Genomic DNA, 6,921 nt, shown 5'->3' with positions numbered 1-6,921 from the left:
AGAGATCAAGATGATGAAAAAGGGAGGAAGCAATGAAGAAAGAAGGGGGCAGGTAAGATAAATTAAGAAAATGAAAGAGAATGTAGAGAAGAAAAAAAGAGAGAGAAAAGAAAGAAGAGCAATAAAGGGCAAGGAAAAGGGAATGGTGGATTAAGTATGCTACTTGGAGAACGAGTGAATGAGAAAATAGACCTGGTCTTTATTTGAGGTTTGATCTTCTGCAATTGGCTGCTACTTTCTGTTCTGAGTCTGATAATTTGTAAAAGCAGCCTTCTTTGAGGTGGAAAATAGACCCCTCAATCAATTATATGGTCAAGACTAGGATGACGTTGAGAAGATGTGTATTAAACAGAAACAGGAATGGATTCTGATTTTGTGGACCTAAAGCTTATGCCATTTGGGTGATCCTCATTAAGAAAAATAATTTATAATTACTAATTCAAAATTAGATCTAAAAATGAATATTTATTTACAGTGAGAAATAGCCAAGTATACAAACTTTAAAAGCTAATACCACGAATGTCACAAACTCCAGAAAATAACATATGTATATTAATTAACTGCCTGACACACCTCTATAAGAACTTTTTAATCTACATTTTTGACTGCATACACTGAACTGCATCTTCATATAACAATTTTGTATAGAGAGAACAGAAAGATGTCTCAGATTCTAGCATGGTTAATTGAATTCTTTTTAAAATTTACCATTTACAGTTTAGAAAAATTTCTAGTTTCTTTCTGCCTTACATATTGTCATTGGTGATGTCACAAAAAATTTTAAAGTTAAAATACAATTTACATATAGTGAAATGCACAAATATTTTGTGTATAGTTATATGAGTGTTGAAAACGGCATGAACTGGTATAACCTCTATCTCTGTCAAGATATAAAATGTTTCCGATACTCTACAAAGATCTTTTACATTCTCTTCCCAGTCAACCCCAAGGTATTCCCCCTGAAAAGTCAACCAGTATTTTGTTTCACCATAGATTATTTTTGCCAGTTTTAGACCATCTTGTAAATGGAGTCACAGAGTATACATTTTTTTACGTGTCTGGACTCTTACTCAGCAGAATACTTCTGAGGTTTATCTATGTTATTGCATGTATCAGTAATTCATTTCTTTTTATTGTTGTCTGTTATTTCATTACATAGATATACCACCATTTGTTTATCTGTTTTCTTGCTGATGACTATTTGGATTGTTTCTAGATTTTAGTATTGTTACAGTTACTATGTATGGCTACATAACAGTGATTTAAAATATCATTTATGTTGCTCATGAATACGCAACTGGGGCAGGGCTTAGTGGGGATGGCTTATCTCTGCTCCATTCAGCACTGGCTAAAATGTCCCCAAGTCTCGGACCTGAAGTCTTCTGAAGGCTCACACATTCATATGTCTGCTGGTTGATGCTTTCAGTTAGCTGAGATTTTGGCTGGAGTTGTTGGCCAGGCAATTCAAACAACCTCTTTATGTGACCTTGTGACCTCTTTTATGTGACCTCTCCTCAGAAGTCATAGCAGCACTTCCAGCATTTCCAGAGCATTTTCTTTGTCGAAGTGGTCATAGAGTCCTGCCCAGGATCAAGGAGAGGAGAAATAGACTTTACTTCTTTTTTTTTTTTTTTGAGACGGAGTCTCGCTCTGTCGCCCAGGCTGGAGTGCAGTGGCCAGATCTCAGCTCACTGCAAGCTCCGCCTCCCAGGTTCACGCCATTCTCCTGCCTCAGCCTCCCAAGTAGCTGGGACTACAGGCGCCCGCCACCTCGCCCGGCTAGTTTTTTGTATTTTTTAGTAGAGCCGGGGTTTCACCGTGTTAGCCAGGATGGTCTCGATCTCCTGACCTCGTGATCCACCCGTCTCGGCCTCCCAAAGTGCTGGGATTACAGGCTTGAGCCACCGCGCCCGGCCTAGACTTTACTTCTTGATGGGAATGACCGTTTATAGAAGTGTGGCTATTTAAGCAATACATAATCTATCTTAGCTATGATAAGCAAAGATGCCCCCCGAACATTTTTGTATGGGTCTCTGACAGTAACAAAACTGGTTTATATTTTCTTTAATATAATTACTTATTTGCTAAGTGTGATGATTTATTTTATGTGTCAGTTTGACAGCACCACAGGGTACCTTGATTAAATTTTGCTTGCCTTGTGTCTATCGGATTGTTTCCAAATGAATTTAACATTTGAATCAGTGGACTCAATAAAGTAGATTGCCCTTTTCAATATGGCTGAGCGTCACTCAATCCTTGAGGACCTGAATAGAACAAAAGGCAGAGGAAGGAGTAATTCACCACTTAATTTCCTGCCTCACTGGGAACATCTTATCTCATGTTCTCCAGCTCATGGCCTGGGGTTTACAACATCAGCTCCTCTGGTCCCCAGGTCTTCAGACTCAGACTGAATTACATCAACTGTCTTCTCTGGGTCTCCAGCTTGCAATTGGTAGATAGTGGGACTTAGCCTCCATCATCATGAAACTACCTTTGCAAAGATTATGACAGTGAGAGAAATCTGACATGGCTGGCTCTATCTTGCTTCTAGCCTCACAGGCTGGCTGTCCTCACTTATTCCTGGGAGTAGGCCAGGCTAACCATGGGAGGAATTGAGTTTATAGTTTAAAGCAAGGATGATAAGAGCCCTTCCCAAAACTAAACTGCCTTTGTAAAACTAATGAAAGTACACAAGGTTAGGATTATGAGAGACACCTGAATTCTGCTAAGATCTAGGCACACTTAAACAATGAACAGCCATTGTTCCAGAGGTTATGAGTTTTGTGACTTCTCTGATTGTTCATATAGATGATATCACTATTGTAGAACCTGAGATTGGTCTTTTGAGATGTTTTTCAATCTTTTACATTCTGGTAATTGACTAACCCCACCAGGACACATGATGGTGGCCCCCTACTCAGAGGCAGACTCAGTGCACGAGGACCATTTTCCACACCTCTGTGATTACATCCCCAACCAGTCAGTAGCACCTGTTTCCTAGTCCCCCTGCCCACCAAACTATCCTTGAAAAACCTGAACCTCTGAGCCTTCAGGGAGCCTGATTTGAGTGATAACTCCAATTTTCTCATGTGGCAAGCCTTGTGTTAATTAAACTCTTTCTTTAATACAATATTGTGTTCTGAGTGAACTGATTTTGTCTGTACAGCTGGCAGGAAAGCCCTTTGAGGTTACTACAATCACATCAGCTGGTTTCTTAGAACAAATATCTCTCTCTGGTGCATCTCTTCCACCATATACACATATATACATATATGTGTGTGTATGTGTGTGTTTCTCCTACTGGTTCTGATTAATCCAGGAAGTAATTGATTTATCTGTGTGTAACCTATCTCCACTGCTGCTGCTGCTCCCACCCTCTGGGTCACTCTTCTCACCCTGCTGGGGATCCAACCCCTCACAGTTGGCAATCCTCCTGTGTGGACACCTCTTCATCTCTCCCAGCCTCTGGTTCTCTGTGCCGGGTCCTACCCCCACATGGATGTCCTTCTACCCTACTTGTGCTGTGACACCCTTACTGGGCCTCTTCTCCCCTGGGACGCACTCTTTTCCCTGCTTGGGCTCTGACACTCTACACTGGACTACACCAAATTAAGACAATGGTCTTTACTGATTGCCATTAATATATCTTACTTTTGTGAATGGAATATGTGTGACTGTATGAACAAATTTCTAGATTTCTCTCAGGGCCCTGAAAGGGGCCATGCAAGTGAATGACCCTTTCATCATAGAGTTATCTGTAGTCTTATTAATACTCCTTCCTGCCATAAACATTGTTAAAGAAGAAATGGTTGTGGCTCATACTTTCTGCTTCTCACATTATTTCTATGACACATTCGTTTTGTAGTACTTGATTCTGCACATACTTAGGCCATTTATATATACGGTTGTACATCAGTATCCATGGATGATTGGTTCCCAGACATTCCTTGGATACCCAAATCCACAGATGCTTAAGTCCCTGATATAAAATGGTGTTGTGTTTGCATATAACCGATGCACATCCTCCCATATACATTAAATCATTTCTGGATTACTTACAATACCTAATACAATATCAATGTTATGTAAATAGTTGTTATACTGTATCATTTAGGGAATAATGACAAGAAAAAAAGTCTATGCCTGTTCAGTACAGACACAATTCTTTTTCTAAATATTTTCCTCCTATGGTTGGCTGTGTCCACAGATGCAGAACCCATGAGTATGAGGGGCTGACTGTGTTTGGCACTGCCTCGGAATGTCCTGCCATCTTGGATAGAAAACAACCCTGTTTCTAACGTTTTTCCAGTTTACCATTCGAATATTTTACTTGACTTTTAACCATATTATGAATTAATTCAACATTTATTAAATTCAAGGGCATTTTACTCCTGTGCTGAGGCTATAGGGAATCACAAAGAAATAGATGGTCTGGGCTTTGAGTCACCTACAGTCTTGTTAGAAAGTCAAGAATAATATTAACAGAAGCCTCTAAGGAAATAAGTCAATAGCCTAGAGGAAATATATTACCATACACCTATACATCAGGGTTCTGACAATGTCGTAAAAAGGGGATTTAACTGAGGAGAATTTCATAGGGAATTTCACATAGAGCTTCCCCCCCCCCCCCCAGAGATAAACAGACTTAGGGAAACTAACATAAAATATTTGGCTACTTGAGTCTAGCTCCACATGAAGACAACACCAACTCCAAGCCTGAGGGGCATGAAAGGGAGGTAGTGTGGCTAAAGCCTGCTGGCTGCATTGTGGACAAAGGCTGCCCAGCAGGAACTACAGTCTTAATTGGCGGTATAGTCCCTGCAAGGATCACAGCATCAAAGTCGAACGAGACTCAGGGAAGAAATATCCTGGCACCTTTCTCTACTCACTGTCAGATATTCCAGAAGCCAGAAGGCAAGGGAGCCTGGCTGTGCCGTCCTTATGGTCAGCCCCCTCCACTCCCTGTACATAACAGTGCAGAAAACGTAGAGCATGGCTGTTGGGGGTGAATGGAGAAGAACCGGCATTTAACGTTTCCTCATTTCTTTTTACCCTGTATATGAGTATTACATTCCTGCAGTAACAAATTATCGCAAATGTAGGGGCTTAGAACAACATAAACTTATTACCTTATAGTCCTTGAGGTCAGAAATCTAAAACTGGTCTCACATGACTAAAATCATGGCAGGGCTCTGTTCCTTCTAAAGACCCTAGGGGAAATCTCTTTCTGTGCCTTTTTCAGCTTCTAGACACTGCCTTTGCCCCTTGGTTCGTGGCCCTGTTCCTCTATCTTCAAAGCCAGCAACAACAGGGTGAGTCCTCACACTGCCATATCTCTGGTTCTCCCTCTTTCTTCTCCCTCTTCCACTTATAAGAACCCTTGGGATTACAATGGGTCCACTTGGATAGTTCAGAATAATCTCCCTACCTCAAGGTCACTGGATTAACAACCTTAATTCCATCTGCAGCCTTCAGTCCCCCTGTGCCATGCAACCTCACATAGTCACAGGTTCTGGGGATTAGGGTGTGGACACATCGGGGGGATTGTTATTCTCCCTGCCACACACTATTAGTTCAAAGAAATTTCCTAGGAATATTGTGACTCTGCTTTTGCCTCACAGTCTTGCAGATAAGGTAATGATCAAGGACCCAACTAACTACACTTTGAGGATTGTCACATACCTCCTCTCCTGGTGTTTGTTATTAAATGAAATGTAAAGGTGTCACTCGCGGGGTGGGGAGAGTCACAGATCTGCAGGAATTCCATTTGAACACAGCTTTGAATTAGAGAATTTGTCAGCTGTACCTTCAGTTGGCACTCTGTGATGTTTCAGGTTCTGGCCTTAGGAAAAGATCACATGGTAAGGCAATCCTCTTCAACAGGCATTCAGACAAGTCTCTGAGGGAAGACCAGCCTATGTAGTGAGTTCTGTGTCTTACCAGCCTGAGGGAAGGAAATCTGCCCTAACCACTTCATATTTGTACTTTCAGGGACTTAAAACTTCTTTACAACTTATTCATTTGAGGACTAAAGAAAATGTCCATTTTGCCCTGAGGGAAACTGGACAGGCTCGTGGTAGCCTTTGTCTATATTCCTAACTGACGGTCCCTAAGTTGCCCAGGTTCCATTAGGGCAACTGACTGCTTCAGATTGAAGCTCAACTAACTGGTGCATGCGTAACATCACACTGTATATGTTAAAGTCTTCAAAACTTTATGACAGGCACCATAAAAATCAGCAGTGAAACTTTTAAAGCCCACTAAGGAAAACTGCAGAGTTGCCTTTTATTTGTTGATCAAGAAAAAGAATTTGTGGCCTACGAAGTTGGATTTTCCTGGCTAGTATAGGTCTACCATACTATAAATGTGATATGGATTAAATGGAAGCTGATTGGTATTTCCTAGGAATTATAGTATTAGGTAGTATAACCTTTTCTTCAGGTATACCTTCAATGGAGAAATTATCCTGAACCTTTGATTAGATGGGTGTTGGGAATTTTAAGAGGGCCCTGTAAAGAATATCCTTTGAACAAACTGAGATTAAAGATAAAAGAGGAAGGCAAATGGAAGGCTAACTAGTACAGCAAGTGTAGCTCCTTTAGCGCATGTGATACATGGAATAGTGGTTAGAGCCTGGATGCTAGGACCACACGGACTACATTTGAATCCTAGGCATGCAGCTTCCTGGCTGTGTCATCTTAGGGAAAATTACTTCCACTCTCTGTGTCTCATTTTCTTTAATGTAAAATGAGGGTCACAAGAGTACATCTACAACTGATCACTGTAAGGATTAAATACATTTATATGTAAAGCCCTTAAAGTTCCAAGAGGAGAAAAAAATGCCTGGCGTGTTGTAAGCAGTATGTATTAGCTATCATTGTTATTATTATTATTTCAAAGGGTAGATTGGAAGATATGCTT

General features: G+C 40.8%; 1 long non-coding RNA gene across 1 annotated transcript; it reads right to left on the bottom strand.

Annotated features, from left to right (window-relative positions):
• Positions 1-1,377: 1,377 nt before the first annotated feature.
• Positions 1,378-6,051, bottom strand: LOC139363601 (uncharacterized). Its single transcript, XR_011624271.1, has 3 exons — positions 5,683-6,051; positions 4,890-4,996; positions 1,378-1,580 (listed from the first exon to the last, which is right to left on the bottom strand). It is a non-coding gene; the product is annotated as an uncharacterized lncRNA (long non-coding RNA).
• Positions 6,052-6,921: the final 870 nt, after the last annotated feature.

Source organism: Macaca nemestrina, chromosome 6 (genome assembly GCF_043159975.1).
Source record: "Macaca nemestrina isolate mMacNem1 chromosome 6, mMacNem.hap1, whole genome shotgun sequence".
NCBI classification, from domain to species: domain Eukaryota; kingdom Metazoa; phylum Chordata; class Mammalia; order Primates; family Cercopithecidae; genus Macaca; species Macaca nemestrina.
Note: the sequence above shows the minus strand (reverse complement) of the source record. Positions and strands in the feature narration are given on the sequence as shown.